This window comes from Eumetopias jubatus, unplaced genomic scaffold (genome assembly GCF_037043125.1).
Source record: "Eumetopias jubatus isolate StellerSeaLion01/CBP00866 unplaced genomic scaffold, mEumJub1_p1.0 scaffold_11, whole genome shotgun sequence".
In the NCBI taxonomy this organism is placed as follows: domain Eukaryota; kingdom Metazoa; phylum Chordata; class Mammalia; order Carnivora; family Otariidae; genus Eumetopias; species Eumetopias jubatus.
Window position 1 is genome coordinate 40,962,235 of NW_028274817.1, and position 27,061 is coordinate 40,989,295.

At 37.4% G+C, this 27,061-nt stretch overlaps 1 protein-coding gene and 1 pseudogene across 1 annotated transcript in view; one reads left to right on the plus strand and one right to left on the minus strand.

Moving 5' to 3' along the window:
* The window catches only part of IL1RAPL2 (interleukin 1 receptor accessory protein like 2), a 629,876-nt gene that overhangs the window by 404,146 nt on the left and 198,669 nt on the right, over nucleotides 1-27,061 (minus strand). The gene's annotated exons all lie outside the window — the stretch shown is intronic.
* Nucleotides 5,601-6,087, plus strand: LOC114199993 (transcription factor BTF3 pseudogene; annotated as a pseudogene).

Below are 27,061 nucleotides of genomic sequence, written 5' to 3' on the forward strand. Positions count from 1 at the left end.
CAGGGAAATCCAAATCAAAACCTCAATGAGATACCATTTCACACCAGTCAGAATGGCTAAAATTAACAAGTCAGGAAATGACAGATGTTGGCTGGATGCGGAGAATGGGGAACCCTCCTACACTGTTGGTGGGAATGCAAGCTGGTGTAACCACTCTGGAAAACAGTATGGAGGTTCCTCAAACAGTTGTAAATATAGCTTCCATAGGATCCAGCAATTGCACTACTGGGTATTTACCATAAAGATACAAATGTAGGGATCCGAAGGGGTACGTTCACCCCAATGTTTATTGCAGCAATGTCCACAATATCCAAACTGTGGAAAGAGCCAAGATGTACATCGGCAGATGAATGGATAAAGAAGAAGTGATATATATACACAATGGAATATTATGCAGCCATCAAAGGGAATGAGATCTTGCCATTTGCAACGACTTGGTTAGAACTGGAGGGTGTTATGCTGAGTGAAATAAGTCAATCAGAGAAAGACATGTATTATACGACCTCACTGATATGAGGAATTCTTAATCTCAGGAAACAAATGGAGTGTTGCTGGAGTGATGTGGTTGGAGGGATGCGGTGACTGCGTGATAGACATTGGGTAGGGTATGTGCTATGATGAGCACTGTAAATTTTGCAAGACTGTTGAGTGACAGATCTGTACTTCTGAAACAATTAATATAACATATGTTAAGAAAAAAGAAAAAAAGAAGATAGCAGAAGGGGAGTAAGTCGGAGGGGGCGACTAACCATGAGAGACGATGGATTCTGAAAAACAAACTGAGGGTTCTAGAGGGGAGGAGGGTGTGGTATGGGTTTCCCTGGTGATGGGTATTAAATAGGGCACATTCGCGTGGAGCACTAGGTGTTATGCACAAACAATTAATCATGGAACACTACACAAGAACTAATGATGTAATGTATGGTGATTAACATAGCAATAAAAAATTAAAAAAAAAAAGGTAAAAGGCTTCTGCATAGCAATGGAAACATTCAACAAAATGAAGTGGCAACCCACAGAATGGGAGAAGATATTTGCAAATGACACTACAGATAAAGGGCTGGTATCCAAGATCTACAAAGAACTTCTCAAACTCAACATGCAAAAAACAAATAATCAAGTCAATAAATGGGCAGAAGACATGAACAAACAGTTCTCTGAAGAAAACATACAAATGGCTAACAGACACATGAAAAAATGTTCATCGTCATTAGCCATCAGGGAAATTCAAATTAAGACCACATTGAGATACCACCTTACACCAGTTAGAATGGCAAAAATGGACAGGGAAATAAACAACAAATGTTGGAGAGGTTGTGGAGAAAGGGGAACCCTCTTACACTGTTGGTGGGAATGCAAGTTGGTACAGCCACTTTGGAAAACAGTGTGGAGGTGCCTCCAAAAATTAAAAATAGAGCTACCCTATGGCCCAGCAATTGCACTCCTGGGTATTTACCCTAAAGACACAGATGTAGTGAAAAGAAGGGCCAAATGCACCCCAATCATAGCAGCAATGTCTGCAATAGCCAAACTGTGGAAAGAGCTGAGATGCCCTTCAACAGATGAATGGATAGGGGCGCCTGGGTGGCTCAGTCGTTAAGCGTCTGCCTTCAGCTCAGGTCATGATCCCAGGGTCCTGGGATCGAGCCCCGTGTCGGGCTCCCTGCTTTGTGCGAAGCCCGCTTCTCCCTCTCCCACTCCCCCTGCTTATGTTCCCTCTCTCACTGTGTCTCTCTCTGTCAAATAAATAAATAAAATCTTTAAAAAAACAAACAGATGAATGGATAAAGAAGATGTGGTCCATATATACAATGGAATATTACTCAGCCATCAGAAAGGATGAATACCCAACTTTTATATCGACATGGATGGGCCTGGAGGAGATTATGCTAAGTGAAATAAGTCAGGCAGAGAAAGCCAATTATCATATGGTTTCACTTATTTGTGGAACATAAGAAATAGCATGGAGGACATTAGGAGAAGGAAGGGAAAAATGAAGGGGGGGAATCGGAGGAAGAGATGAACCATGAGAGACTATGGACTCTGAGAAACCAACTGAGGGTTTTAGAGGGTAGGGGGTGGGGGGATGGGTTAGCCCAGTGATGGGTATTAAGGAGGGCACGTACTGCATGGAGCACTGGGTGTTATATGAAAACAATGAATCGTGGATCATCACATCAGAAACTAATGATGTATTATATGGTGACTAACATAACATAATAAAATAAAATTGAAAAAAAGCAAATAGATATATAATCACAAATTACCAAAAAAATTGCTTTGAAGGAAATAGAACAGGGCACAGTGAAAGAAAATAACAAGGTGGGGGAGTGGGAAGGGGTACTACTTAGATTGTATGGCCAAGGAAGTCTCACTTAGGTGACTTTTAGAATAAGAATGATGGGTGAGAGGTTGCCAAGCCAGGGAAGAGCATCCTAAATAAATGAAATCACACATGTGACACCCTGAATTAAGAACATGATGTGTAAGAGGAATTGAAGGGCCAGGGGGAGTGCAGATTATAAGGTTGAGGAGGTAGGAAGGGGTTAGAAAACACAGGTTTTGACAGGCTAGTGGTTTGAATGTTTCCTAAGGGATTGTTCTGCCTGCTCAATGAGCCTCACCATTCATTCATTCATTCAATCATTCAGTCACTTAGTACATACTAATGTGAGTCCGCTATATGCAGATACTCTTCTAGGCCCTGGGAATACATATATATAATAGGGAAGAAAACAGTCAATAATCCTTGCCCTCATGAATCTGACATTCTACTGGAAGGGAGACAGGCAGTAAACAAGAAACCAGGAAAAATAAACTTGATAATTACAGCTTTTGATATGTGCTTTGACAGAAATAGATAAGTGCTATTATAGAGAATAACACAGAGAGGGGTCCCTTTAATTACTTTAATCTCCTGGCATAGGGCTTGTACTTAGGTTTATGTTATTGTTTTCGCCACCCTGGGGGTTTTTAGCATTTTTTATTGAAATAAGCTAAATTATATCTGGAGAGCTATTGGTGGTGTCAGAGTAAGCAGAAATTCACTCTGTTTTCTATGTCTCCAACTTAAAAAATACAGCTTTAAAAAATTATGTTGTACATCCTAAATATATACAATTTTTGTCAATTATACCTCCATAAAGCCGGGGGCAAAAAAGGAAAAAAAAATCAAAACTTCACTGCAGTCTTAAAAAAAACCTTGTGAGACTAATTAGGGATTGGAGGAGGCAAGGTCAGCACATGCTCAGCTTCCCTTTCCCCAATAATGGGCCTGGGCACACAAACCAGCAAGGAAAAGGAAGAAGATAGCAGGGGTTGTTACCTTGAGTCCAAAAAGAAGGTTACTGTCATTTCATTTCAAACTGGCTGAATCCTATCCATGGAAATTGGCTTCAGGAAAAAAAAAAAAAAAAGAGTGGCTGCCTTACTTACAGTTCCTGGGGGAAATGCTCCCAGCATCCTTAATTATATTCCTTTCTTTTTCCTATCTCTTCAATTTCCCTTTTCCTGACTCTTCTCTACTCTGATCTTTATTACCTGTCCCTTTTTCTCCCTCTTCCCCTGTCTATCTTTGCCTTAAGTCAGTCAGGTGGTTACATGGAGGTGACATCTGCCTCCCTAGTTGCATTCAGTAAAAAGAAAGTTTTGAGCTCTAACCAGGTAATCTTCTTTATTTGGTCCACACCCCTTCATGGTTTAGTCAGACTGTTGTTCTCAGTTAGGGGTCGGGTTGTGACAACCTCTCCTCTCCAAAGTGAAATTTAAACTTCCTTTTCTAGGTTGACTTCACTTTGGAACTGAGGATGGCGGTTCATCATCGGGACAGACTCATAGCTGCCCTAGATTTCTTTTCAGTCCGACTCAACCCTGGTGGCTCAGCTGGATGGAGACCCAGAATAAACAACCTGTCCCTCCAACCTCAGCTGGCTACTTGGAAGAGGACATACAGGACACCCCTGGGTGGTGTTCTATAGGATCATGAAGCATGACAGAGCTGAGAACTGAAGCAAGTAAGAGACAAGCATACTGAGAAGGAAGACACAGTGGAAAGAAAAGGCTTGTCAGTTACACACTCAGTCCCTTTGTTCACTATTTAGCTTCCATGCCTGGTTCCCTCCACCCCCACCTCAGCTTAGTTTCAATGTAAACCCTCTTTATCATTCCACTTCCTACCCCAATCATGTACCATTCTTATCCTCAGTGGTATGATTATCTTGGCACAGGTTTCCTAGACTTGTCTTTTTTTTTTTTTAAGATTTTATTTATTTATTTGAGAGAGAGAGCACGAGAGAGAGCATGAGAGGGAAGAGGGTCAGGGGAAGAAGCAGACTCCCTGCTGAGCAGGGAGCCCGATGCGGGACTCGATCCCGGGACTCCAGGATCATGACCTGAGCCGAAGGCAGTTGCTTAACCAACTGAGCCACCAAGGCACCCAACTTGTCTTTTTTTCTTAAGGAAGTTCAGGAGAAGTAGATGGGGCTCTTTCTTTCCAAGGATCAGCCTGAGGCTGGAGTTAAATCCAGTTGTAACCCTGATACCTCTGAGTAGGTTAGTGGGGCTTTTCAGTCAAAATTCTCAAACTTCCAAATACTGGAATGAGTTGATGTTGTTATTAATGTGACAAATCTTAATCTTAGATACTCAGCCAAGATTTAAGTTGTTATTGGAAGCCATTGCGGAGAGAACATTAAAATAAAGCTTAGTTGTTAACTAAGGGACATAAATTTATGGATATTTTTGCTTTATTAATATAAATGTACCTTGCATTATAATTTAGTTTGTTGATACACACACTCCTTAGTCCCTCAGACAGAATTATCTAAGCAAGACAAGGAGTCCCTGATGGGCCAACTACATGTCTGACTGTGGAGCATTCATTATGAGGTTGCTGGGAACACACTATTGGGGAGAAGTTTCTAGGGCTTGGGTTTAACAGAACTTTCTCCAATTAGAATCAACCAACAATGGAATGGACTGCCTTGTGTCACTAAATGACTACATGTTAAGGATTTTGTAAAGGGGATTCTACATTGGATAAGGAGTTAGACTAGATCAGTAGTTCTAAAATACTACATGGACCAATTATATTAAAAGTACCCAGCAGGCTTGCTTATAATGTAGGTTCTTAGGTCCCATTTCAGATCTCCTGAATTAAAATCCGAGTGGAGTCCAAGACTATATTTTCAAAAAGTGCTTGTAGTTGGTGTATAATGTGAAGATAGGTTTGGGAATCAATGAACCACCTGACTTCAAAATGATTCAATTTTCCTTTTATCTGTTATACTTAAAATAAAACAAAACACCTGGGTTTACTTTTCTCAAATCAAACCTACTTCTTTTTTAATGTAAAGGAGACTCTGAAACACTGGATCACATATACTATCATTTATCAGTAACAAATATGTATTTGTAATAAATTCCTTCTTTTCACAAATGGTCTTACTTTACAACAAGGAAAAAAAGAAAAAAAAAAAACCCTGCAGACTAGCTGCCATCTTGCGTCCCCACGTATGTGCACCTAATCTCAGCTGGTCCGCAGGAGACGCCCTGAGCGCCAACCCTATTACCCCAAGCGGTCCCATTTCCTCTCCAACAAGATGAAAGAAACTATCATGAACCAGGAGAAACTGGCCAAACTGCAAGCACAAGTGCGCATTGGTGGAAAAGGAACTGCTCGCCAAAAGAAGAAGGTGGTTCATAGAACGGCTACAGCAGAGGATAAAAAACTTTAGTTCTCCTTAAAGAAGTTAGGGGTAAACAATATCTGTGGTATTGAAGAAGTGAATATGTTCACAAACCAAGGAACAGTGCTCCACTTCAACAACCCCAAAGTTCAGGCGTCACTGGCCATGAACACTTTCACCATTCAGGCCATGCTGAGACAGAGCACCTGACAGAAATGCTACCCAGGATCTTAAACCAACTTGGTGCAGACAGTCTGACTAGTTTAAGAAGACTAGGCTGAAGCTCTCCAAACAATCTGTGGACAGAGAAGCACCACTTGCTACCAGAGAGGATGATGATGATGAAGTTCCAGATCTTGTGGAGAATTTTGATGAAGCTTCCAAGAATGAAGCAAACTGAATTGAGTCAACAACTTTTGAAGAAGATAAAACTTGAAGAAGTTACTGGGAGCTGCTCTTTTATATTATGACTGCTTTTTAAAATTTTGTTCATGGATCTGATAAAATCTAGATCTCTAGTATTTTTAAGCCCAAGCCCCTTGGACACTGCAGCTCTTTTCAGTTTTTGCTTATACACAATTCATTCTTTGGAGCTAATTAAGCTGAAGAAGCCTGGGAATAAAGTTTGAAACAAGGTTAATAAAGTTCTTTCCCTAGGGGGAAAAAAAGCCCTGCAGATAACATTTCTTATTAAGTCCAATGTATAGTCCATAAAAAAGTGACAAGAAGAAATGTCTGATGAAAGGAGATGTAACTGATTTTAAAACTCCTACTTGATTTCATTTACTGAATCAAATATTATCCATCAGTTTAGAGTTGCCTCTGGGTTAGACTTGCTGATGCTGCACTCTAGCAGCTTTGTAGACCAAGCTGTCAGCAAAAGAATATACATAATCATTGGCACAAATTTTCTGTGATACTTGCATTGCTCTCTGGGTTTGAAATAAATATAACACTTTTTCTTTACATCTGTTACTTTCTCATGAGGATGTGTTTGTGATCAACTGCCCAAAATACAGTAGCATTGAAGTCTATTTTTGGAAAACAATGAACAACACCTTCACTCTCATTTCAGTAGAATTCTGGCTTTTAAGAAGGCTTATGTAAATAGACGTGGAACCCTTGGTACATATAAAATGAAAGCAAATACTCAAAGTAACTGTATATGGTGACAGTAAAATGCTTTTTACACTGATTGATATTTCTATCACAAGCCCACCAAACACTTAGAAAACCAGAAAAATCTAAATAAAACCCAGTAATAACAAAAGGTTATCATTGTCATTTCTAAAATAACAGTGGATTGATAATATAAGCCAAACACCATGAAGTGGATTAATAATATAAGCCAAACCCCATGAAAATGAGTACTAGCATGGTGGAATTTTCTTTTATAATAAAATAGATTATAAAGATGTGGCTACTGGACCACTTGTTTTAGGATGAATTTTAGCAAAACAATATCCCTGAGCAATCACACATTGTAGATGTCCACTTACCAATTGTTATAATGGAATTTGCCATGTGTTTTTCCTCCAGGGGGCGCATTTGCTATATTGTTTAAGTTGCATAATCAAACAAATACAATAAACCCCATTTTAAAAACATAAGACTAAAACCCTCTGTTCAAGTTCTGTATTATTTTTACTTTTTTAAATTTTGTATTGTTATGTAAATCACCATACATTACATCATTAGTTTTTGATGTAGTGTTCCATGATTCATTGTTTGTGCATAACACCCAGAGCTCCACGCAGAATGTGCCCTCTTTAATACCCATCACCAGGCTAACCCATACCCCCACCCTCCTCCCCTCTAGAACCCTGTTTGTTTTTCAGAGTCCATCGTCTCTCATGGTTCGTCTCCCTGTCCGACTTACACCCCTTCATTCTTCCCCTCCTGCTATCTTCTTTTTATCTTTTTTCTTAACATTTGTTGCATTATTTGTTTCAGAAGTACAGATCTGTGATTCAACAGTCTTGCACAATTCACAGCGCTCACCATAGCACATACCCTACCCAATGTCTATCACCCAGCCACCCCATCCCTCCCACCCCCCACCACTCCAGCAACACTCCATTTGTTTCCTGAGATTAAGAATTCCTCATATCAGTGAGGTCATATGATACATGACTTTCTCTGATTGACTTATTTCACTCAGCATAACACCCTCCAGTTCCATCCACGTCATTGGAAATGGCAAGATCTCATTCCCTTTGATGGCTGCATAATATTCCATTGTGTATATATACCACTTCTTCTTTATCCATTCATCTGTCGATGGACATCTTGCCTCTTTCCACAGTTTGGATATTGTGGACATTGCTGCTATAAATATTGGGGTGAATGTACCCCTTCAGATCCCTACATTTGTATATTTGTGGTAAATACCCAGTAGTGCAATTGCTGGATCATATGGTAGCTGTATTTTCAACTGTTTGAGGAAACTCCATACTGTTTTCCAGAGGGGTTGCACCAGCTTGCATTCCCACCAACAGTGTAGGAGGGTTCCCCTTTCTCCACATCCCCGCCAACATCTGTCGTTTCCTGACTTGTTAATTTTAGCCATTCTGACTGGTGTGAGGTGGTATCTCATTGAGGTTTTGATTTGGATTTCCCTGATGCCAAGCGTTGTTGAGGACTTCTTCATGTGTGTGTTGGCCATTTGGATGTCTTCTTTGGAAAAATGTCTGTTCATGTCTTCTGCCCATTTTTGATTAGATTCTTTGTTCTTTGGGTGTTGAGTTTGATAAGCTCTTTATAGATTTTGGATACTAGCACTTTATCTGATATATCATTTGCAAATCTTTTCTCCCATTCTGTCAGTTGTCTTTTGGTTTTGTGGACTGTTTCTTTTGCTGGGCAAAAGCTTTTTATCTTGAAGAAATCCCAATAGTTCATTTTTGCCCTTGCTTCCCTTGCCTTTGGCAATGCTTCTAGGAAGAAGTTGCTGCAGCTGAGGTCGAAGAGGTTGCTACCTGTGTTGTCCTTTAGGATTTTGATGGACTCCTGTCTCACGATTAGGTCTTTCAACAATTTGGAGTCTATTTTTGTGTGTGGTGTAAGGAAATGGTCCAGTTTCATTCTTCTGCAAGTGGCTGTCCAATTTTCCCAACACCATTTGTTGAAGAGACTTTCTTTTTGCCATTGGACATTCTTTCCTGCTTTGTCAAAGATAAGTTGACCATAGAGTTGAGGGTCCATTTCTGGGCTCTCTATTCTGTTCCATTGATCTATGTGTCTGTTTTTGTGCCAGTACCATACTCTTTTTTCATGATGAGAGCTTTGTAATAGAGCTGGAAGTCCGGAATCGTGGTGCCGCCAGCTCTGCTTTTCTTTTTCAACATTCCTCTGGCTATTCGGGGTCATTTCTGGTTCCATACAAATTTTAGGATTATTTGTTCCATTTCTTTGAAAAAAATGGATGGTATTTTGATGGGGATTGAATTGAATGTGCAGGTTGCTCTAGGTAGCATTGACATCTTCACAATGTTTGTTCTTCCAATCCATGAGCATGGAACGTTTTTCCATTTCTTTGTGTCTTCTTCAATTTCTTTCCTGAGTATTTTATAGTTTTCTGAGTACAGATCCTTTGCCTCTTTGGTTAAATTTATTCCTAGGTATCTTATGGTTTTGGGTGCAGTTGTAAATGGGATCGACTCCTTTATTTGTCTCTCTTCTGTCTTGTTGTTTCTGTATAGGAATGCCACTAATTTCTGTGCATTGATTTTATATCCTGCTACTTTACTGAATTCCTGTATGAGTTCTAGCAGTTTTGGGGTGGAGTCTTTTGGGTTTTCCACGTAAAGCATCATATCATCTGCAAAGAGTGAGAGTTTGACTTCCTCATTGCCAATTTGGATGCCTTTGATTTCTTTTTGTTGTCTAATTGCTGTGGCTAGGACTTCTAATACTATGTTGAATAGCAGTGGTGATAGTGGACATCCCTGCCACGTTCTTGACCTTAGGGGAAAAGCTCTCAGCATTTCCCTTGAGAATGATATTCGCTGTAATTTTTTCATAGATGGCTTTTATGATATTGAGGTATGTACTCTCTATCCCTATACTCTGAAGAGTTTTGATCAAGAAAGGATGTTGTACTTTGTCAAATGCTTTTTCTGCATCTATTGAGAGGATCGTATGATTCTTGTTCTTTCTTTTGTTAATGAATTGTATCACGTTGATTGATTTGCAGATGTTGAACCAAACTTGCAGCCCAGGGATAAATCCCACTTGGTCGTGGTGAATAATCCTTTTAATGTACTGTTGGATCCTATTGGCTAGTATTTTGGTGAGAATTTTTGCATCCATGTTCATCAAGGATATTGGTCTGTAATTCTCCTTTTTGATGGGGTCTTTGTCTGGTTTTGGGATCAAGGTAATGGTGGCCTCATAAAATGAGTTTGGGAGTTTTCCTTCCATTTCTATTTTTGGGCACAGTTTCAGGAGAATAGGTATTAATTCTTCTTTAAATGTCTGATAGAATTCCCCTGGGAAGTCATCTGGCCCTGGTCTTTTGTTTGTTGGGAGATTTTTGATGATTGCTTCAATTTCCTTAGTGGTCATAGGTCTGTTCAGGTTTTCTATTTCTTCCTGGTTCAATTTTGGTAGTTGATACATCTCTAGGAATGCACCCATTTCTTCCAGGTTATCTAATTTGCTGGCATAGAGTTGCTCATAATATGTTCTTATAATTGTTTGTATGTCTTTGGTGTTGGTTGTGATCTCTCCTCTTTCATTCATGATTTTGTTGATTTGGGTCATTTCTCTTTTCTTTTTGATAAGTCTGGCCAGGGGTTTATCAATCCTGTTAATTCTTTCAAAGAACCAGCTCCTAGTTTCATTGATCCATTCTATTGTTCTTTTGGTTCCTATTTCATTGATTTCTGCTCTGATCTTTATTATTTCTCTTCTCCTGCTGGGTTTAGGCTTTATTTGCTGTTCTTTCTCCAGCTCCTTTAGGTGTAGGGTTAGGTTGTGCATTTGAGACCTTTCTTGTTTCTTGAGAAAGGCTTGTATTGCTATATACTTTCCTCTCAGGACTGCCTTTGCTGTATCCCAAAGATTTTGAACAGTTGTGTTTTCATTTTCATTGGTTTCCATGAATTTTTTTAATTCTTCTTCAATTTCCTGGTTGACCCATTCATTCCTTAGTAGGATGTTCTTTAGCTTCCATGTATTTGAGTTCTTTCCGACTTTCCTCTTGTGATTGAGTTCTAGTTTCAAAGCATTGTGGTCTGAAAATATACAGGGAATGATCCCGATCTTTTGGTACCGGTTGAGACCTGATTTGAGACCTAGGATGTGATAAATTCTGGAGAATGTTCCATGGGCACTAGAGAAGAAAGTGTATTCCATTGCTTTGGGATGGCATGTTCTGAATATGTCTGTGAAGTCCATTTGGTCCAGTGTGTCATTTAAGTCTTTATTTCCTTGTTGATATTTTGCTTAGATGATCTGTCCATTTCAGTCAGGGGGGTGTTAAATTCCCCCAATATTAGTGTATTGTTGTCAATGTGTTTCTTCGCTTTTGTTATTAATTGCCTTATATAATTGGCTGCTCCCATGTTAGGGGCATAGATATTTACAATTGTTAGATCTTCTTGTTGGATAGACCCTTTAATATGATATAGTTTCCTTCCTCATATCTTATTACAGTCTTTAGTTCAAAATCTAATTTGTCTGATATAAGGATTGCCACCCCAGCTTTCTTTGGGTGTCCGTTAGCATGGTAAATGGTTTTCTACCCCCTCCCTTTCAATCTGGGGGTGTCTTTGGGTCTAAGATGAGTCTCTTGCAGATAGCATATCGATGGGTCTTGTTTTTTTATCCAATCTGATAGCCTGTGCCTTTTGATTGGGGCATTTAGCCCATTTACATTCAGGGTAACTATTGAAAGGTATGAATTTAGTGTCATTGTATTGCCTGTAAGGTGACTGTTACTGTATATTGTCTGTGTTCCTTTCTGATCTATGCTGCTTTTAGGCTCTCTCTTTGCTTAGAGGACCCCTTTCAATATTTCTTGGAGGGCTGGTTTCGTGTTTGCAAATTCCTTTAGTTTTTGCTTGTCCTGGAAGCTTTTTATCTCTCCTTCTATTTTTAATGACACTCTAGCCGGATATAGTATTCTTGGCTGCATATTTTTCTCGTTTAGTGCTCTGAAGATATCTTCCCAGTCCTTCCTGGCCTGCCAGGTCTTCATGGATAGGTCTGTTCCCAATCTAATGTTTCTACCATTATAGGTTACATATCTGTTCTCCCGAGCTGCTTTCAGGATTTTCTCTTTGTCTCTAAGACTCGTAAGTTTTCCTATTAGATGTCGGGGTGTTGACCTATTATTATTGATTTTGAGAGGGGTTCTCTGGGCCTCCTGGATTTTGATGCCTGTTTCCTTCCCCACATTAGGGAAGTTCTCTGCTATAATTTGCTCCAATATACCTTCTGCCCCTCTCTCTCTTTCTTCTTCTTCTGGGATCCCAATTATTCTAATGTTGTTTCGTCTTATCGTATCGCTTATCTCTCGAATTCTGCCCTCGTGATCCTGTAGTTGTTTCTCTCTCTTTTTCTCAGCTTCTTTATTTTCCATCATTTGTTCTTCTATATCGCTGATTCTCTCTTCTACCTCATTTATCCTAGCATTTAGTGCCCCCATTTTTTATTGCACCTCATTAATAGCCTTTTTGATTTCTACTTGGTTAGATTTTAGTTCTTTTATTTCTTCAGAAAGGGTTTCTCTAATAACTTCCACACTTTTCTCAAGCCCAGCGAGTATCTTTAAAATCATGATTCTGAACTCTAGGTCTGACATCGTACTGATGTCCGTATTGAGTAGGTCGCTGTCTGATGGTACTACCTCTTGTTCTTTTTGCTGAGGTGATTTTTTTCGTCTTGTCATTTTGTCCAGAGGAGAATAGATGAATGAGAGAACAAAATGCTAACAGGTTAACAACATTCCCAGCAAATATACTCTATAGAAATCAGAAAAGATCTGAAACCAGGGGAAAAGAAAGGGAAAGAAAGAAAAAAGAGAAAAAAAAGAAAGAAAAAGATAAAAACAAAAACAGAACAATACAAAAAAAGCAGTATATGATCAAATATGATCAGGCTAGTGCATAGATCAGTGCCAAACACTAGATTTTGGGCGTATTTTGGTCTGTTAGAAAAAAGTGCCTCCTAAAATTTTAAAGGAAGAAAAACACATATATACAAAATAAGGGTTGATACAATGAAGGGATGGAGGATGACTGTAAAGATGAAAATTATAAAATATTTTATAAAAGGAGTTGATGATAAGAAGTTTTTGAAAAAAGAAAGAAGAAGATTTTTTAAAAAAAAGAAAGAAAAAAGGGAGAGAATGTGATCAGGCAGGAGACTAGAACAAAGCCATACCCTAGTGATTTAGGGTATATTTTGATCTGTTAGACGTAACTGTATCTCAAAATTTTAAAGAGAGAACAACTTATATACATATGCCAAAAATAAGGGTAACTACTATGAAGGGATAAAATATGACTCTAAAAATGAAAAATGAAAAATGAAAAAATTTTTTTTAAAAAAGTGATTGATAAGATGTTGGTTGAAAAAGGGAAAAAGAAAAATTAAAAAAAACAGTTAAAAAATTAACTTTGATGAACTAATGATTCATGGTAAAAAAAGCCATGAATTCTATGTGCAGTATTCCCCTAGCGCTGGAGTTCTCCCATTTTCCTTGATCGGTAAACTTGGTCTTGGCTTGCTGGCTGTTCCTGCTGATCTTCTGGGGGAGAGGCCTGTTGCTGTGGTTTCCATATGTCTTTGTCAGAGGCTGAATTGACCCGCCCTTCTCGGTCCGGGCTAAGCAAGCTGCTCGGGTTTGCTCTCAGGAACTTTTGTTCCCTGCAAGCTCTCGGTATAGCTTTGGAGGACCAGGGCGAAAATGGTGGCCTCCCAATCTCCACCCGGAGGAGCTGAGAACTCAGGGCCCCACTCCTCAGTGCACCCCCAGAGAAAAGCAGTCACTCCCGTCTCCCTGGTCTCCACCCACACTCCATGCTCACCCGGCCTGTGACCGAGCGTTTCTATCTCTGGCACCTGATCCCGTGTGGAGTCTCCAAACCCAGCAGATCCCTGCGGTCTGCTCCCGCGCTGCTCCTCCTGGGGTAGGAAGGGGAGTCTCCCCGTATCTGTTGCTTGTTGGGTCCCTGCTTCCAGTAAGTATTCGCTTCTCTATTCAGAGAGTTGTTGCTACTCTCCTCTTCGAACTCCTGTTGAGTTCGTAGGTGTTCAGAATGGTTTGATCCCTATTCAGCTGAATTCCTGAGACCAGACGAAATCCCGGTCTCCTACTCCCCCGCCATCTTGCTCTGCCCAGGGCAAGTTCTGTATTATTTTTAAATTCCTACTGGCCAATAAAAGTATTTCCACTATAGAACTGGATCTATCTAGAAATGCACATGATGAATTTTTTGCATGTAGGATACTTGAAACATTATCATATCTTACTTCATGGCATAATTGAACAGTCTCAAGTCAAATGTTTGTATATGAATAATGATTATAACTATTGTTACATTTGCAAAAACCTTAATCAGCTTATCCGCATATGGACAATTGTGTCCCCAAATGTTTATTATATAAAATCTAAAGGAAGAACAGTATCTAGCTGCATCTGTGTTCATTTCTTTAAAGGGAAATTTGGCATTTTTAGTCTTCCTTCCATAAGTCACATTGCTATTTGCAAAGACCAGTGTTATATGATGCTAAAGACCATGGACAGATATTGCTCATGTGACACCTGAATTCAGATTTATGAGGTAAAGTTAAATAAGTTCCAGTTCTACACACATAATAGTAGGATGTTTTAGGTAAAATATTTTAGTTTTCTCCTTGGGAATTTATTTTTCATTAGATTTTTTTATAAATAGGGTTTATTTTTTAGAATTTTTGGTTTGCAGGAAAACTGAGTGGAGGGTATAGTTTGTATATAAATCCCTCAGTTCTCCCTTCATACATAGTTTATTATTAACATCTTGTATTAATATGGTACATTTGTTACAACTGATGAGCCAATACTGATAGATTATTATTATTTTTAAAGATTTCATTCATTTATTTGAGAGAGAGAGAGAGGTGAGAGTGCTCGTGCGCACGAGTGGAGGTGGGGGGCAAGGGAGTGGGAGAAGTAGACTCCCCCTGAGCACAGAACCAGACACAGGGCTTGATCCCAAGACCCTGAGATGATGACCTGAGCCAAAGTCAGAAGCTTAACCTACTGAGCCACCCAGGTGCCCCCTGATAGATTATTATTAACCAAAGTTCTTATTTTACCTTTTTAAGGGTATTTGTAGTAATTATTTGTTGAGTCATTGATTCATTCATTTTTTTCATTCAACCATGTGTTGAACACTAACTATATGCCAGACACTGTCCTTGCCCCTAGAGTTACACAAGTTAGTAAGATGAAGTTCCAATCCTTTTGGAGTTCACATTAAACCTTTAGAGATGATAGATAAGTAACTATGGTTCAATGTACTAAGTGCTAAGAGGGGTATATGAAAAGGGCTACACGTGGGCAGAGGAGAGAGGTATTCATTCCACTTGGGGAGGAGACTCAGAAAAGACTTAACTGAGAAGATACTATTAGAGTTATACCTTGATAAATGAATAGCAGTTTACTTAGCAGAAAATGAGGGGAAGGTTATTCTAGGCAGAAGAAATTGTGGAAGAGAGGTATAAGAGTACAGGACATATTCTTGGTGACCTGTGGACTGAACAAGTGGGAGGGTAGATGAGGAAGGGACTAAAAAGTTAGACAGGGGTAAGGATTACTGCTATTTATGTATGCAGGTGGTCCTTTCTACTAGACTATAAACTTCTTGAGGTTAAGATCCAGGTCTCATCCTTTCATTTTTTCATCTGTTCATTCAATAAACATCTTCTGAATATCCCTTACAAGACAAAAACTAAAGCAGATAGATAGCATTACTAAGGCATTGACCTTGCCTTGATGGAATCCATATGGTGATAGAGAAAAATGTAAAAACAAATAATTGCAGTACATGTGATGAATGCTGACCAAATGACTATCACTTCTTGCAGGGTTTTCTAATAATTTCATAGAAATTTCATACAAATGGGACACCTGGGTGGCTCAGTCAGTTAAGCGTCTGCCTTCAGCTCAGCTCATGATCCCAGGGTCCTGGGATCGAGTCCCACATGGGGCTCCTTACCCAGCAGAGAGCCTGCTCCTCCTTTTGCCTGCCGCTCCCCATGCTTTTGCTCACCTCTCTCCCTCTCTGACAAATAAATAAATAAATAATCTTTAAAAAAAGAAATTTCATACAAATCTAATTTCCTGTTTGGTAGGAGAGGCAGTGCCTCAAAATTTTGTGTTTTATAAAACGTTCCCCACTCCCTCTCAATTTCCTAAAACAAACACTTTTTGTTAATCCTGAATGAAATGAACTAACTTCTGAAGAAAGGAGAAAGACAGTGTTGTAATTTACAAAACTGAGCTAGGTTGGCAAGACATAGGATAGGGAGGGGACAAACTATGAAGAAATACTGTGGCCTAGGTGTTAGGACAGTGAAAGAAATGGAGTTAAAGAACCAGTTTTGATGCTCTGCATTGTTTTTAATATGTTACTTTTTGGCTTGGAATTACATGAACCAAAGATATGCTTCTTTAACCTTGTCAGTCTCTTTCTCTTGACAATGAGAAGCAAATGAGACTGAGGCAAAGGTGGGGTGAGAGAAGAGCCCCTATTTATTCTTTTTAATACAGGAGGGCTATGAAAAGGAGGATGCTTTAAGGAGCTGGTTTAATAAATGTAGGTTATTTAGAGGGCTGGTGGTAGAAAAATAGTAGTAGTAGTATTAACAGTATAAAGCAATAAAAATAATAGCTTACATTTATTGTGAGCACTGTCAAAATACTTTCCATGCATTACTTTCCATCTTCACAATTCTGTGTAGTATCATCATTATCCTCACTTTACAGATAAAGATACAGAGGTACAGAAAGACTGAGTGACATGCCAAGGTCACAAGGCTAGTAAGTGGTGAAAAGAGTTTGAACTCAGGCAGTCTTATTTGACACACCATGATTGAAAAAAGTACAGAGGCAGAGATGAAAACATGGGGTGTTGTAACAGAGCTATAATTGATATCTGTGTATGGGTAAAGAGGAAGGTGGTGGCAAAAGAGAGAGATTTCTAAGGCAAACAATGCCAGGTATCATGTAATAGAACTTTTCTGGTTATGCCTTATTAAGTTGTATCTTATAATAATTATACATTCCCATTCTTCAAAACTGCCTTAAGTCTGATTATCCCTATCTCTCCATCTATCAAGTTATATCTAATAAATACAAGATGAAAGGTTTTAGTTTGCCTTTGGTTTTTGAATTTGAAATGAGCAAATCAATCTTGATTTTGAAAGCATCAATTCCTCAGTATTATTTTTCAAGTATCAAATGAGGATGTTCTTATTAATGGTAGGAGATTGGTTCTGATAACTCTTTCTTCAGAATTAATTCAGACTTCAAAAAGAGCATCCTTAATCATTGTCTAAAATATAGAGAGGTTATGCCATAGAAAACACAAAAACAAAACCCAGAAAAACAACTTTTCTAACACAAGTAATTTTTTATGTTGCTCTTTTACAACATTCCCATTTAAATGCAGATGATAATGTGTTACTAAGTACAGGGTAGACTTTTGGGGCGATTAAAATGCTAATGAGAAGGTTAACTTTAAGTCAGAAACTGTGTTGAAAAGGTACAAAGGTAGGAAATTTTACTTTAAGGTCACTTAAGAAAGGCTAAGCTTAAACTCCGATTTGTCAGTGAAAAAAAAAGAAATTTCTTATAAGAAAAAATATAAAGGAAGCACAGTGCAATGGTACTTGTTCATAGCAATACTGCAGAACATTACACTAAGGGATGTATCATTTCATTTTGGTGTTACAAAAACTAACAGTCTCAAGCAGACATATGTCTCTGAACAGCTTCACCTAGAGTACTAATAGTGAATCTGTGCAAATTATATTTGTTACCACTGCACCTACTCTCCTAAATACAATGAATTGCACAAGGCCCTAAAACAGTAGTTGCAGAATGCCTTTAGATATATTTGGGGCTTCCTGAATCTCCCAAAAACTTTATCTTCTCCAGCATTCAATTTCCTATTTTAGGCAAGAAAATAGTGACTCATGCCCTACTGCACATCACAATGGCTTGTAAAGTCTTTCCCACACCCTCAGTGTATTTACCCAAGGCTACCAGATCAGCCATTCCAACTGAATTAAATCAAAAAGCACCTGTGGGTGGTATCACACGTGATATATTTAGTTGTTGAAATGACCGCTGGGTTATGGGATAAGAGGAGCAGGTGAGACCAGACATGTGGGAAACCAAAAGAAACCACTGGATGGTAGAAATGTTTTTTTTTTTTATTGATCCATTTGTGTTCTGATTTTCTACTGTATGAAAACTATTACTAAAATATCCCCAATGTTGTATTTTATTTTCTCCACCACTCCTGCTCTAGTCCATGGTGTCTTCCACTGTGGAAATAGAAATATATGCCTTAGAGAAGGCATGTAGGAATCTGAGTCACTGGTAAACAATTTTGTGAACTTCGTGTAAGAAGAAATTCTTTAGTAAGAGAAGAAATTAAAGAAGAAGAAAGAAGAAATTTAAGAACTTGTATAAAAACTTCCTTTAAGGAAAGAATAGGTCTTTGAAAATACAAGTGTTTTTAAAAGGCAGTGTACTATAGCTGCCTACTGTGCTATTTATTTCCAGTGGTTTGAAGATACAACCCAAGATAGCAAGAAAATCTATTTAAAACTTGATGCAAGGCAAAGACTTTAAGAATACTCAATTTCTTCTCTTCTTCCTCTTTGTTCCCAACTTTCTCCATCTCTTCCTATTACAATTACTACTGTAAGGCTATTACATGTATATAGTACATTACAGTTGACAAGTACTTGCATAGACATTACCTCATTTGATCATTCTACCTTCATTTAATAAATATTTACTGAGCATCTATACCTTGCCCGGCCTTAAGTATACAGTGTTTAAAAAATGTATATTGAGTTTATCATTTTCAAAGATAATTTTAAAAATAAGCAAATAAATTTATCCTTACAACTTGTAAAAAGAGCCATTATGAAAAATTTCAGGGTGATAAGAATGGTGAACACAGTGGACCTAGTTTATGCTGGAAGGCCAGAGAAGGTCTCTCTGAGTGGACCTGAGCTGAAATGGAAAGAAGAGAAGTTTTCAGTCAGATGAAAAGCAAGATGAAAAGTTTTCCAGACCCAGCAAATAACATGTGCAAAGGCCCTGAGGCAGAAAGAGGCTTGGTCCATTAGAATGGAATGGAAGAGGCAAAAGATAAACCTAGACTGGTACTAGATGCCAAATGATGCAGGACTTTATAAGTTCAAGTTAGAGAATTTGACATATATTCTAAATACAGTGGGAAACTAGTGAAGGGTTTTAACAGGGGAAATTAGAGTATTCTATTAACTTTTTTGTAAGTGCTAACTGAAATATAATGTGACTCAGGTTAAGTAATTTAAAATTTTCTAGTAGCCACGTTAAAAAAGTAAAATAAAACACATGAAGTTAATTTTAATATTGTATTTTGTTGAGACCAATATTTCTAAAATATTACCATGTCAATAAGAAGTCAATGTAGGAAATCATTAATGAGATAGTTTACATTTTTATACTACCTCTTCAAAATCCAGTGCAATTTTTCCCATTCAGTACACCTCATTTCAGACCAGCCACATTTCAAGTGCTCATTTGCCACAGGTGGCTTGTGGCTACTGTACTAGATAATGCAGGTCTATAATAAAGTTCACTCTGGTTGCTGTATAAAGAATAAATTAGAAAAGAATGGGTGAAAGCAAGTATATTAGTTTTCTATGGCTGCTGTTACAAATTACCACAAACTTAGTGGCTTAAAGCAAAGCAAATTTATTATCTTATAGTTCTGTAGAACAGAATTCCAACACAGGTTTTGATGGGTCAAAATCAAGATGTAGGGTTGCATTCCTTCTGGAGGTTCAAGGGGACAATCTATTTCCTTGCCTTTCCCAGTTTCTGGAAGCCACTGCATGCCTTGGCTCATAGTTCCATTGTTCCATCTTCAAAGCCAGCAATATTGGGCTGTATCTCTCTCATGCTGCTATCTTTTTGGTTCTCTTCTGCTTTTTATTCCTTGTATAAGGACCCTTGTGATTATAATGGGCCTACTTGGATAGTCCAATATAATCTCCCCATCTCAAGGTCAGCTGATTAGCAACCTTAATTCCATCTGCAACCTTAACTCCCCCATTACTATGTAACCAAACACATTCACATGCTCTAGGGATTAGGATTTGGACATCTTTTGGGGGGTTGCTATTCTGTCTACTGCAGCAAGAAACCATGTTATCCACATTAAAACAATGTTTGAAACAAGAAAAAATTCACTATTTTATGGGAACCATATGACAAAAACTGATAAAATATGGAAAAGCACAAAGAAGAAATTAAACAACAAACATTACTACACAAAATCTTACCACTCAGAAACATTTTTATCAACATTTATTAAACATCATTCCAGCTATCTATGTACAGATATAGATAGAAAGATGGAGAAAGAAAAATAATTTTACAAAAATAGAATCACAGTATATATTCTATTTTGGATAAAAAGCATTACATTGATTAATTTTACTTGAATTTAACAGAAGAAAAAATAAATTGCACTGAATTATAAGAAATTACTGAACTTCAAATATATTTTTCTCTACCATAATAGATATTAATTTCTAAAATATTTCTCTGATGTTTAAAAAATTATAAAAATATTGAGCTTTGACTCATTACACATTTAAGTTCCATTTTTCAACTTTAAATAATAGCCTCTGATATTTATATTTTAGAGAAAAATGAACTAAAGCAAAGAGAGCCCCAGTGACTTGCCCAAAATCAGAGTACATTAGTCTTCTGTTTTCCTTAGTAGGCTCTCTGTTCCATGTTCCATAATTACTATTTTATTCTTTCTCTTTTCTCCTCAAACCTGGTACGTCTGTTCATCTGCAACCCTGAATCCTAGGTTGATGACCTTGTCATACTTCATTGAGAAAATGCGACTAATCAAACAGTAATTCCCAAAGGTGAATGCTCTGAATCTTTCTTTATTCCTATGGCTTTGGATAAAAAGCTTCTCCTACTTTAAAGGCCAACATCTCCTTTGTGCGATCGATAGCACACTTTCACCTCTTCATGAACTTTGCTTTTACAATTATACCCTTTCTCTCCTCTGCCAAAAATTTTTCTATTGATTTATTTCCATCAACAAACATCAAACTCTAGTATCTCTAATCTTCACACAAATAAAACAAAAACCTTCCCTTGACTTAATATGCCCCTTTAGCTACAGCTTCCTATCTCCACTGCTTTACAGCAAAACTTCTTGAAAGAATTGTGTGGAATAGCTGACTTCATTTCATAACTCCACATTCTTTCCTCAGTCAACATTGGACTTCCTTTACCACCATTCAGTGATCTCCATACTGCCACATCCAATAGCCATTTCTCAGTTCTTACCCTAATTATCTTCTCAGCTATATTTGACATAGTTTACTACTCCCCTCACACTTGAAATGCTCTCTTTTGGTTTCCCTCATACCTCACTGACCAATCTTCCTCTTTGCTAATTTCTCCTTCTCCGTTTAAATTCTAAATATTCGAGTGTCTAATCTCTTTTCAATTCCTCAAACATGGTGAACTTATTTTTGCTTTGGGCCTTTGCATACCATCAGCATGCAATATTTTCCCCACTCATCTTCTTGTGGCTGGCTCTTTTGTGGCATTCGGATCTTGGCCTTTCCTTACTATATGATGCATCCCACCCTATCACTTTCTACCACATCACATATATTTTCTCTGAATGGCACTTACCACTAGCTGGTATTTTGTGTTTGCTTTTTATCCATTTTATGTCTCTTACCCAAAGAACAGAATCTCTATAAGAGCAGGGACCTTATTCATCATTTTTATATCACTTGCTCCTGAAGCAATGCCTAAAACATAGCAGAGTCTCAAAAAATAATTATTAAATATATAGAATTTTTATTTTTTCTTTTTTAATATTTATTTATTTATTTATTTATTTGAGAGAGAGAGAGCATGTGAGTGTGGGAGGGGGTGAAGCAGAGGGAGAGAGGGAGAATCTCAAGCAGACTCACTGCTGAGCATGGAGCCCAACACGGAGCTCAATCTCACGACCCTGAGATCATGACCTGAGCAGAATTCAAGAGTTGGACTCTCAACCAACTAAGTCACCCAGGCACCCCTAAATGTATAGTATTTTTAAAGAATATCTAATCTATAGTATTTGCAGGGCCAATGGTAATTCATCCTGAATTTTATATATGCTTTCAACAATTTAATTATACACAGAAATTAATTTACTGATTTAGAAGAGGCAGTCAAAAATTAGTTATGAAAAAGTTACTAAAGGTAATTAATGTCTTGCTTGACATTTTAAACTATATGCTTATGAACATACCTAAGCATTTCAAAAGAGAGAGAGATTTGGGAAATAAACCAAGTACTAGTCATAATACAAATTTAGGTATCAGTTTGTGATTTAGAATAATCTGTTGTAACATTGTATTTTACAGACAGTAGCATTAAGGCCTAGAGAAAAAAAATAAATTGTCCAAGCTCATATAGCAAGTAAGTGGTAGAGGTATATCTAAAACTTAGCCTACATCACTCCTAACTTTCAGACCAAGTTCCAAGTAAATGCTAGTCTATGTGATAAAGAGGCCCTATCATATTTTATACTTGGAAACCCCCTTAAGTTCTCATACAATTACAGGATATTACTGCAGGATTTTTAATCTTAGTGGTCTTTCTTTCTCAAGAGCAATCCAAATTTATATCACCATTAATCTTATGTTACTAAATCAAATCAATGTGAAACCAAAGGGTAAAAAAGTAAGAATGTTTGAATGTTTACATGTTCAGTGCAAGTTCTGTACAGACATATGTATATAAAAATACAGGTGGATTTTATTAATTATCTTACTTTTTATTATTCTTAACCAAAACAATTTTCACTGCTGTGAAATTCCAAAAATCTAAGTACACACATCTACAAATACTAACCTCAATACAACACATTGTAATGACACTTATGTGAACCTCACATCATTTATTCAAAACAAATATATCTGTATATCACTATGCATGAGAACAAAGTATAGACACTACTGGTGTAGAATGTTTTCAAAACACACACACAAAAATCTGCTTGCATGGGAAATAGGTAAGTTTATTCATGGAATTTTTATCAGTTAGGGTAACATGTCACCTATGTTTCTATTTAATAGAAAAAATATTTTGAGAAGTTATAGTAAAATATATTAATATGTGTTGGTTTCATGCTGTAAGCCAAAAGAATCTTTTCTTTTCCAGCAGTACAGGTTGAATGTATACTGAGAGCCTTGCTTTAACTTCTCAAGCTATGAGGAAAGAAACCCTATTCAGGTAATACATCATCAGAGCTAGAAACTGATCCTGGCCTGTATAACTGTTGAACCATTTGAATATAAATATGTAAAATATAGAATTATAAGATAGGAGATCTTGTCATCCCTAATAACCACCATATCTGCTCCCTTTCTCAGGATTTTTTTCCCCTCTCTCCTGTCCCTGAAAATAAAAGAAAAAAAAAACAGAAAGTGATAGTAGAAAAATTCAGGGAAGAAGAAAGCATAATTTTACAGGGATAACAAATTACATATTAGAAATTATCTACAACACAAACAACAAATATTAACCCTCTATTCCATGGTGGTGAGATGAGGTAACCTAGGGACTGAGAAGAGGTGAGGACATGTCAAAACATTAGTCTAGTTGATCTGTAAGGCTGACCATGAGAAATGAGAACATGGTTAACATCAACTGGGAAAATCACCTCAACAATCTCTTGCTCTGATAGATAAGGATGAGCTTACAGTGTGATCTTTTTTTCTGAGTTTACAGTCTGATTTTTTTTCTGGTGCTTCATCACTAGGTGGCTCATATCTCTGTGGTTGGAGGAACCATGAGGCAGGATTAAAAATTCCCAGCTCTCTTATCTTCTGAACCTTATGTCTAAGACTAGTTGAGTGACAGACACAAGGATCAATCAATGAATAAATCTTTGCTGAACATTGATTGTATAATTATCACTGTGTGAGTCACATTGGGAGTGACAAGCATATGACTATGTACCTATCTGTAAGAAGTGTACCATCTAAAACTGCATGCAAATACCAAATTAAGCAGCAATATATTTTTGTTTCCTAAAGAAATATTAGTCAGCAAATTATTCCACTAACAAAGGAAGGAACAAAGACAGCAGTAGGATCGCAAAACTTTATAGCCTTTTGGAGGTACACAGAAATTGGTTAAGGCAAGGGCATGGGGAGAGTCTCAAATCATGCAGGCTGAAGAGTAGCCCAAACCTTATCACATAAGATCCTTCTGGGAGTTTGATCCTCTACCACTCCCTAGACATCTGAAGGTCACAGAGCATGAGTCCCAAAAATTCCTCAAGACATTAACATTAAGCCAACATTACAAAAACATGATGAATGTGACATGTACTCTACGTGAGTTATCTAATGCCTTTGTTTTTGTTTTGGTTCTTTATTCAGATTCTATTTCCATGAGCTTCTCTATAAATCACAAGCATCTGCAACCAAATTGTGCCAGCAAATCTCATAAAACAGCTTCCCTGAGACGAGAGACTGTTAACACAAGAGGTTTTTTTTTTTTTTTTCTTTCATTTTATATAATGGTTGGGTGGGTCTTTTATTCTTTAGAAAAAAGTAGTATTTCAAAATGTCACTTATTTGGTGAGTAAGCTCCAGGAAAATAGCACTCTCTTTAATAAACTGTGCATTTGTACTTGTTCTTAGAAGGGCATTTAGAAAGCTAGATGTTACATTAACCTCCAACCATTTCACCAAATCCCCTATTAAAAAAAAAAAAAAAGAGGGCATTTTCCTTACCTAGTTGAACAGGTACTTTGAAATACCGAGTCCAACCAAAGAATTTAGAACCTTCTAATCATTACATGACTAGGTAAACTTGGCTGTTAGAACAAACCAGGGAAAGAAAAATAAACTCACATAAGTCATGCAGTTCTCTGTGAACCACACAATGCTTCTATTCTTCCTACTGTGTTGCAGTATACTTTAATGGATGAAGTCTCTCTTTTAACATGTGCAGGATTTTCAAGATTTGCAAAGCTTTGAGTGGAACGGGTAATAAGAGAAAGATAAATAAAATAAGCTAGAAATATGAACAGCTTGAGCCTCTGTTATAAGTTCATAAATGTCTTAAATTAGGAAGAATTACAGTGGGATTTAGAGCTATTGGGATATATTTGCATTTTGAGCTGGTCTTTTTACAACTAAGTAGAACAATTTACTGACTTATTCTTTTGCAGGAAACACAGGCATATTGTTACTATTGTAATCTGTTAGCATAAAATATCTTGAATGCACCATAATGTGGGCACATAGAGTTTGAGACATATGTTCAGAACTGGAATCCGTACAAGATTTTAATTTTAATCAAAGCCAAAGCAGCTCATGACTCAGGTCACCGTCTGTCCTCCATCAACAAAGACAATGTAGATATTCTCAGTGGTTTTATTTAATCTTATTTTCATCATATAAAACTATAGTTGTGATGGAGACATAAAAGATATGAACAAAAAGAAACCCAAAAAAATTAATTCAGGGAATAGCTACCATAATACATTCTTATAACCCACCCACCTCTGCCTTTTTTAACATCTTCATACATGCGCTGAAAACAGACCGGGGTGGGTGGGGTGCCTGGGTGGCTCAGTTGGTTAGGCGACTGCCTTTGGCTCAGGTCATGATCCTGGAGTCCTGGGATCAAGTCCTGGGATCGAGTCCCGCATCGGACTCCCCGCTTGGTGGGAAGTCTGCTTCTCCCTCTGACCCTCCCCCCTCTCATGCTCTCTCTGTCTCATTCTTTCTCTCTCAAATAAATAAATAAAATATTAAAAAAAAACAGACCAGGAAAGTTAAGTTTTCTTGTTACCTTTGTCTTGCTGAATTTCTAACTAGTATTCAAAGTTGAGAAGTATGGTTATAGACACTCTGGCTCATAATCATTAATATTTTGAAATGAGTATATCATAGCAGAGTGGTATACCCTTTCTGAAAAATTCTTATAATTTAATGACAATTCCTAGAGATTGTATTGCTTTGGATGAAATAACTGAAATTGTCAAAAAAAGATTATCAATGGATATTAGGTTATTGCTAAATTTTGTTTTCATTTTTGCAAGTTTTGTTGACTGCTTCTTTATGAGATCTTAGAGCAACAGCCCTTGATGTGACATGCCCCAGTGAATTAAGCAATTAATTAAATGTTAATAAATTATGCAATTGTATAAAATTGTTTAATTTTAGGAGCATTTTTTTTCAAATTTTAGTTCAGAAAGCAGAAATCTTTTCAAGCTCCTAAATTCTGCTACTTACTTACCTTTATGATACTTAAAAATACATCCGATTAGTAGAATAAGCTTGCTGTGTCCCTTCCAAGAAGACAAGGGTTTTAGCCAGGTTTTAGTCAACTCCAGGACTTAGGGTGAATAATTAGAATTCTATATACTTGGCCAAAACACTTCTTTAAAAAAAAAACTAATGATAAGTGGCTGATTGTTCTAGGTGTGGACTTCTCAATAATTTGTCAGTGGCATCACAAAAGAAATCACAGACTGCAGAGAGGCCTGGCTCTGGATTGCCTCACAATGGGAAGCAAATCTCCCTGGCCTTACTGAAAAATGTGGCTGAGTTGTTATTCTTACAAAACTCTGCTTTTCACATTACCTATACAATACCTAGATGTTCAATATCAGTAACTGGAAAATTACAGAGAAAATTATTTTTTGTTGCATTAATTAATCCTGAATGCATCCTACAATATCCAGACTTTGTATTCCTAAACTTATGGTGAGGTTGCATTTTCTATGAAAATGAAATGCATCATTTGCAACCTGCTTAAGGATTATGACTGTCAATACATTCTGGTCTTTTTGGAAATTAACATGTGTTATGGATATCATCTTTCTGAGCTTCATGATGGTCAAGACCATGTTATATTTATATTTTAATCCTCAATTCCTACCTTCACATTGGCTGCTCCATAATATGCATTTAATATATTCTTGTTGAATCAGTAAAGTACTGATCAATAAATGTAACGAAAAGACAAGTGAGCTTTAAAAAAAATACAAGCCAACTTAGTGAAATAATTGTCATGATGCAACCAATAAAACTGGTCAATG